This window comes from Cricetulus griseus, chromosome 10, assembly GCF_003668045.3.
Source record: "Cricetulus griseus strain 17A/GY chromosome 10, alternate assembly CriGri-PICRH-1.0, whole genome shotgun sequence".
NCBI classification, from domain to species: domain Eukaryota; kingdom Metazoa; phylum Chordata; class Mammalia; order Rodentia; family Cricetidae; genus Cricetulus; species Cricetulus griseus.
This window is the reverse complement of record NC_048603.1, coordinates 29,927,190-29,940,227: the sequence shown is the minus strand read 5'-3', so window position 1 is coordinate 29,940,227 and position 13,038 is coordinate 29,927,190. Positions and strand designations below refer to the sequence as shown.

Here is a 13,038-nt window from a genome sequence, read left to right as displayed (position 1 = left end):
TCCATCGCTAAAGGAATGGTGGAAAGTTTAGTCCACCTTCTTGGACTGCAGAGTCTCAGGATGCTTCCTTCAGGCCATGTGGTATTGGGCTGCTGTACTTCATAATCCCCTGAGGGCTCCCCTCCCTGCACAGAGCCTGTGAGGGTTAGCTGTGGGTTGTGCTAACTGAGAGAACAGCAAGATTCATTGGCTGGGGCTGGGGCTGAGCCTTGTGAGCCGCTAGTCACTCTATGCCAAGTGTCCAGGATCTGGCAGATTATAATTCATCATCTACAATTCTACTGGAGGGTGTGGATCTTTTTGAAAAGTCATTTCACAAAAAATAAAAAAAAAAAAATATTGTTTGCCCAAACCGTTTACTTGACTCTGAGTCACAGATTAAACGCAATTTTATACAACAATATGAATACTGGATTTAAGGACAGATAGGTGATTTCATGGGTTTAGGCAAAACAAGGAACCTAGCTTGGTGTGGTGGTACACACCTGTAATGCCAGCATGTGGAAAGAGGAGGAGGATTCTAGGTTCGAGGATAGTGCAAGAACGAGTTCCCAAAAATGGGAAAATAGACGCCTGTATGTATTTAACATTGCTTTAAGCCACCTAAATATGCCCAAAGTCTCAGGACTGAAGCTGTCACCAGTGAGTAGGTTTTACCTTGCAGAGGTTCCTTTTTCATTTGGCTATTCTAATCTACAGAGTGAGTTCCCTCAAGTCAGGGGTTCCTGCGTTGTCCCAGGAATTAGTTTGTGGATCTCTCTCTAAGTCCACCTCCACATCCAGAAATCGAAAATGACTTATTTTTGTCCACCACTGTTCACTTAAACCAACCCGTCACCTTTTGCCTTTAAAGACATTTGAGAAATTACGATAGTGGTTAAAGTTGGGTGGGGAAAAAGTGCTCATATTTACTCTTTGCTTTTCTCATTAATGATCTTTCAAGGAATATACCCATGTACATATTGTATTAATTAGGAATATATACACGAATATATACACGTGTGCATCTGTATAAATAAGGAAAGTATGTGTGTGTACATCTGTATAAATTAGGAATGTATGCCTGTGTACATGTGTATAAATTAGGAATATTTACATGTGTGCATCTGTATAAATTAGGAATGTATGCCTGTGTACATCTGTATAAATTATGAGTGTATGCCTGCGTATGTCTGTATAAATTAGGAATGTATGTATGTGTATATCTGTATTAATTAGGAATATATGCCTGTGTGCATCTGTATTAATTATCAGGGACAAAAAGAGCAGGACAAAGACTTCCCCACCCCATGGGAAGAGCTGGGGAAGGAAGGGGACAGTCTGCACAAAGGCCTGGCTGCCCATTGCAGGCTCACGATAGGGTGGAGACCTGAAATACAAGCACATCCCCGTGACGGAGCTGCAAAGCAGGAGCCCCGCTCCTGAGCACTCTGGGGTTTTGTTGGCTTGAGAAAGCGCCCAGTGTAGCCCAGGATGACTTCAAACTCTAAATCCTCCGGCTTCGGCCATCTTTCGCCACTGTGAGTGCTAGGATTGCAGGTGTGTGCCTCCACACTCAAGAGCACTCTGACTTTGGAACACCAAAAAGATGTAAAAAGTGCAGGCCCAGGGGAAGTTCATCTTGCCAGACTTTGTGATATAAAGGTTTAATTCAGGGTGACATTTGAAGTAGTGATGGCCAAACACTGGTAGAAGGAAAGACAGGAGCATATTGCGAAGAACCTACCTGGCAGGTTTGTCACCAGAAGGGGAGACGCTGAGCATACTGTGTGAGACCTTGAGCTGGTTCTGCTCCGTGGATCCTATCCGGGCACCTACAGCAGACCTTCCTGATCTTTAGTTCCATCCCAGAAGTCCCTGGTGACAGCAGCATGGTTTAGCAAGCTAGCGCTGCAATCCCAGTAGGCTTCAAAGGATAGCCCTCAGTTCCAAAGCCAAGACCATTTTGTTGTGGTCCTCTCCTGGTCGCTCCATTTGCATTTGGTTATCAGAGCCCATCAGGATAGAACTCAACCAAATTGGTTTTACATGTTCCTGGTAGGTTTTTCAGGTGAAGAAAGTGAGAACTGGTGTAGGGGTGGGGGGGCGACAAGGCATGACACAGAATTCAAACTAAGTGTTCCAACAAACTAGAGCTTCATTTCCGCCCCTTGGGGTGGCCACTGAGTAAACAGCTTTTTATTGCCGCCCATCCTGGGGGTACAGAATGTAGCTTTCATACTTAGCAGTACATGAATGTCTCCCTCTCTGTCAATGCACAATGGCTTTTAGTAAGAGTTGGCTTCGGGAGAAGAAAGCTGTCTCACTCCAATCGGGCAAAATGGAAACAGGGGAGAGACGGTTCTGCTTCGGGCAGAGCCTGTGCTTCTCACATCACTAAGCGACAGCCCTGTCTTTCAGCTGGCACAGGTAATAGAAGACAGAGGCCAGTCAAAGTTAGGGACACAATGGGAGAGTGGACGGGTTTGCATTCCTAACAAGGGCTGTGTCTGGGCGAGCTTAGGCCTCTGGCTGGCAGAGCACCACACCACTGGAGCTCCAAGCGCTCAGCCTGAAGGAGCCAGGACAGAGCCCACTGCAGAAACAAATAGCTGGGAGAGCAAGGGCCTGGCGCTGCGGGGACTTCCTGAGAGCTTTTATGAAAGCAATGCAGCCAGTTAGGACACTCTTGGCATAGTGTCCTCTCATGTAAACTTCTTAACAATCCAGTGTGCAGTTCTGGAATTTATCATTATTTCTCTAAAAAGAAGTGACGAGGGCCGGGCGGTGGTGGCGCTCGCCTTTAATCCCAGCACTCGGGAGGCAGAGGCAGGTGGATCTCTGTAGGTTCAAGGCCAGCCTGGTCAAAGCTACACAGAGAAACTCTGTCTTGGGGGGAGGGGGGGAGAAAAAAAAGAAGTCACTAGGTGGGCTGGAGATGTGGCTCAGTTGTAGCATGCCTTACTTGCAGGCATGGAGCCCCAGGTTCAATCCCCAGCACCCTAAAACCAGGTCTGGCTGTTCCTGCTTGTAACCTCAGCACCAGAGAGGTAGAGGTATGAGAATTGGAAGTTCAAAGCCACCTATTGAGAGCTCAAGGCCAATCTGTACCACTTGGAATCCGGCTTCAGAAGGCAGAAGCAGTGCCAGGCAAGTCTGTCCCAGCAATATTTATGCAGCAGAAAACTAGGGAAAGAAAGGCTATGTCAAATAAGAGGTGAATTGTAAGGCAATTTGACAATTACATGAACTAGTGGTTAAGAAAATGGGAGAGCCCTTTAAGTTATCCAGTAAGCTTGTTTAGTATGAAGGGGGAAAAGTTAAATGCTCAGGAAGTATCCAGAATGCATACTAAATAGAATTTTTTTAAAAATAGGTAGGTATACATGAAATTACAGCAAAATGCGGAACTACTTTAAATCCTTGCACATAACATCAGAAATGATTCCCGTATCCACTTAATTCTAAGTTTATTATGAAGTGTGTGTGTGTGTGTGTGTGTGTGTGTGTGTGTGTGTGTGTGTGTGTGTGATGAAATAGACGATGCATGCTGAAACAGAAAACCATCCTATACCCTCTCCTTTCTGTCAGTTTCTGCTTTTGGTCTGGGCAGCAGCACGTTTGGTGAAAGCATAGGCACTTTATTTATTCAGGAGTTCCCCAGATAATGGGAACCTGAGCAGGCTACAGAGGCCTGAGCATCACTAACCCCCTCCACCGCTCACTCGTCCATGAGTCTATCTAAGCTTTCTTGGGCTTCTTTTTATTTTTAGCTGGTACAGCCTCTCGTGCCCAATGAGTTCCATGTGTTTTCCACACTCAGTGCAAAGTGGCAGAGACCTGCCCAGCTCGCGTCCTCATGTGGCCTCCTTTGGCCTCCAAGGGGTCCTCCCTGCTCACTGCGTGAAGAGTTGAAAATAAGTCAGGCCATGGCCTGTTCCCACTAGCAACGCACACTGTCAGATTCTGTAGAAAACTGTGGGACTTTTGTAGAATTGAGAGACCCAAGAAACTGTTTAGACTGATGTTGTCCTAAAAGTTCCTATGATGCTATTTAGACTTTCCAGAAATCAGTGACAACTGTACAAGACCCAGGGTTATGTGGCTCTGCCTACTTAAAATGTCACAGGGCCATGGCAGGCAGAAGGGCTGTTTTGGTTTTGTTCTGGGCTAGAACCAGCTATCAATAGCTAGCTTATTCAGTTCAGACTCTAGCCCTTGCTATACATGTGTTGGTTGTTTTGTCAAGGGAGAAATTATTTAAAGTATGAGAGACATGATCTTTTAAAATGTGGATTGTATAGAAGGTGGACATTGATCAGACCGTGCTTATGTGGACCGTGCTGGTATTGGGCAGAAGGCAGGAATGTTCTAGACCTGCCAAAGTAGATGATAAAATAGCCCGAGAGCATCTGCCTGCTGCCTCTCAAGAGGCTGCCTCATGGGACCATTGCTCTAGAACTAGGTTGTCCAGTGCTAAAGGCTAGTTTCTGTAGGGCAGCTACTTTGCCTTCTGGCGTGTGCTTCCTGTACTGGGAGCAGTCTAGCAAACACTGAACCCACGCATGCTTAAGCTATGGTCTTTCTTTCCCAGCTGCCCTCAGTTTGCCGAGTGATAGACGACTTCAATGTCTTTGCTCCCTCCTTCCGTCTTCCCTAACTGGAAACAGCAAAGTTCAATGAGAAAGGTAGGCTTCGATCCTGATGGACTAGGTTCAAATCCTGCCTCACTCACTCACCAACCAGTCCATGATGCCCGGTTAACTTGTCTGGGCATCATTTTCCCCGGCTGCAAATGGGAATAATGGTAGCACTTGCCTTATGAGGATTAACCAACTTCTCGAGTGAAAAGAGCTTGTGGCGAGCGTAATAAACCCGAGCAGTGATGACCTCCATCCATTTTATGTTGCTCACCATTTCCACGGAAAGTCAATGAGCAGGATATGGTATCAGCTTTGGATTTGCTTTGCTGGACCAGCGGTGAGCGTCTCCTTCCTGCACTGTTGGCTTTCTCTTTAGTGAAGAGTCCTCAACACCCCCCCCTCTCTCAGTTCCTTCCAAAGGGAGAAAAGCAAAGGACTGAGAACCAAAGCCATATACACATCAGGGACACACGGGGCAGCCCTGTCACTATGATGAGACACCAGAGATAATTAACTTGTAAAGGAAAAGGTGGCTCACAGGTTGGGGTCTTCTGATCTAAGAACTGAGTGGTCCTATGACTTTGGGCCTCTGACGAGCATACCAGGTGGTAATGATGGGACGCATCTGTCAGGACAAACTATACACCTCATGTTCTCAGTGACCTCAGGCCCTCCCTATAGGCTCCCAGCTCCTCTCTCCAGTTAAACGCCAGGACACGTGGGGTACAATGGATACAGACTGAGTTTTGGGGGACAATCAACATCCAGACTAGAGCAATGGTAGGGTAAGCGTGTATGTGATAACCGGGTTGCAGAGCCAGGTCCTGGAGATACCAAGCAATCGGTGAACAGGGCTCTAGGCTCCGAGGGAAGGGAACTGGCTTAGAAGCCACATCTCTGGCTCCAGACCTAGATCAGCCAGGTGTGTGTCACACAGACTTAGGAAAGCCTTTTTTCTTAGGGACTCTGAAATGAAAACACCAGAGGAGATTCCATGTGGTGAATCTACAGAACTGGGCTTGAGAGCACCTATCTTCAGTTCTTCCAACTTAGGTTTCCATCCCTGTCCTCCAGCCCCATGCCCCTCCTCCACTTGGGTCTTTCCTATCACCTGAACTTTCTCTTCCCAGCAGACTGAACGTGTACTCAGTAGAGTTATCTGGGGAGCTTGCTAAAAAGCTCAGTCCTGGGCTCTACCCAAGGGCTTACTAATTTGGAGTCCCTGCAAAACGGGACCCAGTCCCTTGCCTTCTCCTCACATTCATACTGATGATCAGAAGACTTGGATGTCAAAGCCAAATTCCAGTGGTTTTCAGGTTCTAGTGAGTGTCTCCCTCACTTGGGCCTTGTCAAAGGGCGGAGCCTTAGAATTTCTGCTTCTATAGGTCAGGGGTGGGTCTGCCAATCTTAACACTTTCTACCAAGTTCTCAAATAGAGTAGGGTCTACCAAGTTCTTGAATAGAGTAGAGTCTATCAAGTTCTTGAATAGGGTAGGGTCTACCAAGTTCTCAAATAGAGTAGGGTCTACCAAGTTCTTGAATAGAGTAGGGTCTACCAAGTTCTTGAATAGAGTAGGGTCTACCAAGTTCTCAAATAGAGTAGGGTCTACCAAGTTCTCAAATAGAGTAGGGTCTACCAAGTTCTTGAATAGAGTAGGGTCTTCCAAGTTCTAGAATAGAGTAGGGTCTACCAAGTTCTAGAGTAGAGTAGGGTCTCTCTTTAACAGCCACTGTCTCAGTTCCTCCCCTGCAAACCCAAGTGGCAAGCCAGCAAGGCAATGTTGACTCACACGAAACCGTCAATGCCTGAATTTCTTTTTTTTCCCCCAAGAAATTATTTTTTATTAGTTCAAATTAGAAACAAGCCTGCTTCACATATCAATCCTTTCTCCTTCTCCCTCCCCTCCTCCCCCAGCTCCCACCAATCCCCCCCACCCCATCCCCCTCTGCTCCCCAGGGAGGGTAAGGCCCTCCATGGGGGATCCCCAAAGTCTGTCATATCATCCTGGGCAGGGCCTAGGCCCTCCCCCGTGTGTCCGAGCTGAGAGAGCATCCCTTCACATGGAATGGGCTCTCAAAGTTCGTTCTTATGCCACGGATAAATACTGATCCACTACCAGGGGCCCCATAGAGTGCTGAGGCCTCCTCATTGACATTCACGTTCAGGGGTCTGGATCAGTCCCAAGCAGGCCTCCCAGACATCAGTCTGGGGTCCATGCACTACCCCTTGTTCAGGTCAGTTGATTCTGTGGTTTCACCAGCCCAGTGTTGACCTCTTTGCTCTTTACTCCTCCCTCTCTGCAACTGAGCTCCAGAGTTCAGTTCAGTGTTTAGCTGTGGGTGACTGCCTCTGCTTCCATCAGCCACTGGATGAAGGCTCTAGGATGGCATATAAGGTAGTCATCAGTCTCATTATAGGTTTTCTTTTTTTCCCCCAAAAATTATTTTTTATTAGTTCAAATTAGAAACAAGCCTGTTTCATATGTCAGTCCCAATGCCTGAACTTCTAAACAGACCTTCTAAATTATGAGACAGGGCTGCAGAGGCAGTTCAGTTGGTAAAGTATTTGTTGTGCAAACATGAGATTCTCAGCACCCACATAAGATGTGGGCACAGGAGCATGTGCCTATAATCACACTGTAGGGTCTAGGGGCAGATGCCAGGGGCTCACTGGCCAGCCAGTCCAGCTGAAATGGTGAGGCCTAGGTTCAGTGAGAGACCTAGGCTCCAAAAACAAGGTAAAAAGTCCAGTTATGCGACACTGGGAATGAGAATCAGATCTTTGTGCACACAATGCAAGCAATCTTCCAACTGAGCTACACCCCTTCCTAATCTATATTTTTCTAGTCCTTATATTTAATAAAAAAGCAATTAATATGGGGGGAAGTAAGACAAAGTGGAAGGCATAGGAATTAGTGTTTTCCACATGTAGATTCTTGTGTATTTTTTAAAAGATTCTATTTATTTATTATGTATACAACATTCTGCTTCCATGTATATCTGCACACCAGAAGAGAGCACCAGATCTCATAATGGATGGTTGTGAGCCACCATGTGGTTGCTGGGAATTGAACTCAGGACCTCTGGAAGAGCAGCCAGTGCTCTTAACCTCTGAGCCATCTCTCCAGCCCTCTTGTGTATTTTTTGCTTTGTTATCTTATGACTACTTCTCATCAATTTTACACAAAACTCAATTAGACCAAGTGAGTGGCTGACGGTCTCATAGGTAGAACCTGTCTGGGTTCTGCCCTGGTTTCCCTGCCCTGGAACTGCTCCTTTCACCTCACAGCTGAATTCTGCAGCTTTAGTCTCAAACCCAACTCCAGCAGCTTCAGCTCCCCACCCCCCCCCACCCCGTCCTGGCATTGGCCTGGCTCCTTATCCACACAGATTCCTCAGCCCACTTCTAAGACCTTTCCATCTCTGTTGTAGGCTCTTTATCTTGTATTCATTCTATAACCCGTATAAATCTAGATATGTTTACTGTGTAAAGCATTATATGAGAGTTAACATTATTAATTAGCATTAGAATAAAGAACTTGCATTATCTTGATCAGTATTCTAAGATGGATGGATTGAATGATAACTGTTCTTACCGACACCTCTAAATTTTGTGAATTTACTGTTATTCAATAAATTCTGAGCCGGGCGTTGGTGGCTCAAGCTTTTAATCCCAGCACTTGGGAGACAGAGGCAGGTGGATCTCTGTGAGTTCGAGACCTGGTCTACAAGAGCTAGTTCCAGGATAGGCTCCAAAGCCACAGAGAAACTCTGTCTCGAAAAAACAAAAAATAAAAAATAAAGTAAAATAAATTCTGACATTGTGGAAACCACACATACACACACACACACACACACACACACACACACACACTCATACTTAGACTCTAAGGTGGAGAGCAGTAGAAGATACCAAATGTTGAATTCTGGCATCCATATGCACACACATGGATGAGCCCATCTGCACACATACATGTGGACACATAGACACAGCACACACACACACACACACACACACACACCACAGAAACACACACACAGAAACACAGACACACACACAGACACACAGACACAGACACACACAGAGAGAGGCACACAGACACACACACACACAGACACACACACACAGACACACACAGACAAACACACACAGACACACACACAGAGAGACACACACACAGACACACACACACACACACAGACACACACACAGACACACACACAGACACACACACATAGAGACACATACACACACAGACACACACACATAGAGACACACACAGAAACACACACACACACACACACACACACATAAAATAAAAGTACTGACAGAGTTGCAAATATGACCACGAGACCCTGCTAGGTGTACCGTCGGTAGTCCTTGTTCTCCAGGGCTTGGAGATTCGCAGATCAAAGGTCAATGAGAACCAGCAATTAGACACATCACGAGTGCAGGAAGAAGCTTCTAGAACAAAGCCTGGGCTGTTTTCCATGCTCTTTGCCTCCTCCAGGAATACTCTATCGTAAGAATTGTAAATTGGATTCACAAAGGAGTCCTCAGGATGAGATGGTTTTTCTGGTTGGAGGAGGCTTTCATTCGCTCTCCACGAATGAGTATGCTCTGGTGGTGGCCTTTGGCCCACATGGTAGGACAGCACTGCTTGACAACGCCCTATGTGACCCGCTGTGATGGTCCCTGGCCTAAGTGGGCAATGTTGGGAGGACAGATGCTGCCTCTTCCTTGGGTGAAAATGCCAATGGTGGCAAAATCAAGGGACACCCCTGGCCTGGTGAGGTTCCATCCCACCTGTGTGTCTGTGGGAGTGTGTGTGTGTGTGTGTGTCTGTCTGTCTGTCTGTCAGTCTGTCTGTCCCTCTCTTTTTCTGTCTCTCTGTCTCTCTCTGTTTCCTCCCCAACCCCCCCCCATACCCGCTTACAGCTTTCTTCATTTCTTCAGTTAAATTCATATCTGGCTGGGAAGCCAGGCAGTTATCCAAGGCACCTGTCCCTTTTGCAGCATTCCCCCACTGCTGTCTCCGAGGAGCCTGTAGGTATGACAGAGGACACACCCCCATCAGCACGAGCTTCTAAGGGAGCCAGAGCCCTCCACGCAACAACTTCTGAGTGTTCCTCATCTTTCTGGGGTTACACACAGACACGCACAGCTCCTAGATGGGCTCTGCCCAAGCCCTTGAAGGCAGCTTAATAGAATTGAAAGTTGACCACATCCCCAGATCTGTCTCTTCTCTGTATCACCTTCTCTGTGTGCAAGGGATGCAGAAAAAGTCATCCCTGCAGCCGGCCAGGACCAGGATGCTACAAGTTTGTAATCTCAGCACTCAGGAGGCTGAGGCAGGAGCTTGCGGAGGTCAGTCATATAATGAGTGTGGGGCTAGCCTGGGGTATATATACAGTGAGACCCTGTCTCAAAAACAAACACACCAGACAAACAGAAGAGAGTTGGAATACAGTTTGTCACTGGCTGTGTGACCTTGGGTGAGTCACTTCATCCCTCTGAGTTCTGACTCTCTAGTCTGCACAGTAATAACCCCTCCTTACTGTGCCTCGAGAACTAACAGAGAAAGTGCTTAGTACAAGAACCAGCAAACCCGACTTGGGAAGCTATCCGATGCTGTTGAAAAGGCCGGAGACCAGACACTGAAGGTCATACTTTTGTCGTTTCCCTAAGATAACGAGCCGGCTGATAATTTAAAGGAGATCTCATTAGGCCTCCAGCAATCTACATGGGCTGTTTGCTAGAACTGCTTTCAGTTCTTCTCCAGGAAGAACGAGCATTGCCTGGGTTCCAAGCAACTCAAGCAGGACCATTTAAACAATGTTGATGCCGCCATGGTATTTATCCACGGTATCCAGGTAGCAGGGAATCAGAGGGGACTGCAATGCAATGCTATAACTCTGGAGTGGTTGAAAAGACACAAAACGCAAAAGTACAATTTTAAGCAGGGCCGGGCGGTGGTGGCGCACGCCTTTAATCCCAGCACTTGGGAGGCAGAGGCAGGTGGATCTCTGTGAGTTCGAGACCAGCCTGGTCTACAAGAGCTAGTTCCAGGACAGCCTCCAAAGCCACAGAGAAACCCTGTATCGAAAAACCAAAAAAAAAAAAAAAAAAAAAAAAAAAAAAAAAAAAAAAAAAAAAGCAGCAGATAGATCCAACTGCAGGGTGCTTGTGTGAGCATCAGGTCCCAGTCCCCAGCACGGAACAAACAAGCAGCAGCAGCAACAACAAAAGACCCATTGTACCTTCCTCTCCTGCTCTCATTAGCCAGCCTAGGGGGAGTGTTATCCTGCCCATGGGGGGTGGGGGGGGGCGGGGCGGGAGGCAGACTCTGAGCTAGAAAGACAGCAGGAGCCCCTAGTGGGACTAGATGGAGGACTGTGGAGTGCCTCTGAGTCCACAGGTCCTATCAGCAGAGTGTTGTGTCTGATCTCCATTTTGAGATGACGATGAGCCAAAGAGGACTTCAGAAGTCGTACCAGGGAGCACACTGCTGTGGACACGCCTGGCTTGCCGGAGAGGACAGCAATGCTGAAGAAGAGAGCCCTGGGTGAATTTGGGTGGAAAAGTGAGAAGCAGCCCTTCCGGTGGGTTGGCCGAATACTGTTGGCCCAGAGAGGAACCCCAGAGGCTTCTGGATGCCAAGTGGGTAGGTGGTGGGTATCTTGAGAAGGAGAGCCTTATAGGGGAGTCAGACATTCCTGAGGACGCAGCCATGTAAGCACTGAGCCCACACATGGGCTGTCCTGTTTCTACACGGAAGACTGCCCATCCCCCGGCCTTCACTGAAGCATGCGGGTCACTGGCCTGCTCGTGGCATGGAACCAATGTGTTCTGTGAGAAGCCCAAGCCCAACCCCCTGCACCCTCCCTGTGAGGACTTCTTCCATTGGCTTTGAGAAGCCCTGTGTTCCTTCTGTCGCCAGGGAGTAATTAATAACTCTCCTCAGAATGCTGGGCCTGGAACCAAAAACAAACAAAAGCCCCGATGATGTCCTACCTTCTAACATTTCAACCTCTGGGAAACTTTTTTTCTCGTGCCAACCGTAAGGGATCTTTCCACTGCTGACACTTGAATTTGATGATATTTTTTTTTCAGTATTGTACTTAGACCTCGAATAACCTTTGTCCTCTGACAGCTTCTGATCAGCTGGAACCTAGCACAATTACAGTAAGGTCAACACCAAGCCTCAGAGTTCCCAGCACCATTCCACCCAAAGGTCCTGTCGATAGCCATCACTCAGATTTCAGGAAATCTCAGAGGTGAGGGGAAGGCAGTGGCACCTAAGACCATGTTTATTTGTGATTTGCAAAAGCAACAGCGTAGCAAATCAGAAGAGTTGCTCTGGCAGCCGTACTAATGTGTGGGTTCAGAAGCTACCATCCTGCGAGTGGTTCAGTAAGGCTGCAATGCACACCCAGTCGCAGGGTCCGTTCCAAGCTCGGCACACTGCACAGTGTCCTCGGGTGCCGTTTGTAAAAGGATCTATGGTGCAAAGCGATGCTCAGCCGGACAGGACCGGTCCTTCTGTGCTCTGCTCCACCTCCAAAATGGACACCCCTTTCCCTTGTGTATCTGTGCCGCGGATGGACGGACTTACACGGTGACCTTGCTGAGCCCCCTCTAGCCTGCGTGCCCGCCCGCCCCCTGTCCCTCCACCCACCATCTCACACTCCTCTGTGTTCTCTGAGGTGGGTCCATGCTTTCCTTCCTCTCTGAGCCCACCCTGTGCTGCGCTCCTCTAGTGGGCTGTTTCAGTCCAGAGCCACACCCTGCAGTCAAGGACGCAATGTCACGGATCCCAAGTGACGCTTACTGGGGGTCTTGGCTCGACTGTTGGCTTTGGAGGTCAGGGGACTGTCTGACAGCTCCTCACTCTGCATGGCTCTGTGCCGGGCTCAGAGCGCACTACACATGTGAAGAAGAATGGCAAGAACCGGTAATGGCCCATGCTCTGGTCTTTGGCTCTAAAGGAGGAACCGTCATTTTACATGTTCACACCCCGCGACGCCTCTGCTCCCAGCCTCGTCTTCACCTGGCACTGGCCGGCCTCTGCCCGCTGGAGCCGATTCCACCGGTCACGTCTAAGGACACTGAGTACGATGTCCCCACTAGACGCAGTCACGTGTAGGGGGATGGGTGTCCAAGCATGGAACAAACGGAACAAACACGCAGCTTTGCACTCGGATTTTCTCTTTGCCTCTAACTTTGTTCTCTGAAGGCAGCGGCTTCCATGGTCGTCTCATTGAGGGAACCGTGACCACGCGGTCACAGGCAGCCCTCGGAGACAAGGCTTCTCCATAAACGTGCTTAACGTCTGTCCTCCTCATGTGTGTGCAGACATGTGCACGCGTGTGTGTGCATGTGTGTGTGCGTGTGTGTGTGTGTGTGTGTGTGTGT

At 48.1% G+C, this 13,038-nt stretch overlaps 1 protein-coding gene across 3 annotated transcripts in view; it reads left to right on the top strand.

Moving 5' to 3' along the window:
- Zhx2 (zinc fingers and homeoboxes 2) overlaps positions 1-13,038 on the top strand; it is a 155,192-nt gene that overhangs the window by 47,211 nt on the left and 94,943 nt on the right. The window contains exon 1 of one of the 3 annotated variants that reach the window (XM_035449610.1): positions 4,648-4,667. The exons of the other annotated variants lie outside the window; for them this stretch is intronic. The gene's annotated coding sequence lies outside the window, so the exon portion shown is untranslated. Of the gene's footprint in view, positions 1-4,647; positions 4,668-13,038 lie in introns of those variants that run through there. 3 annotated transcript variants of the gene reach the window in all.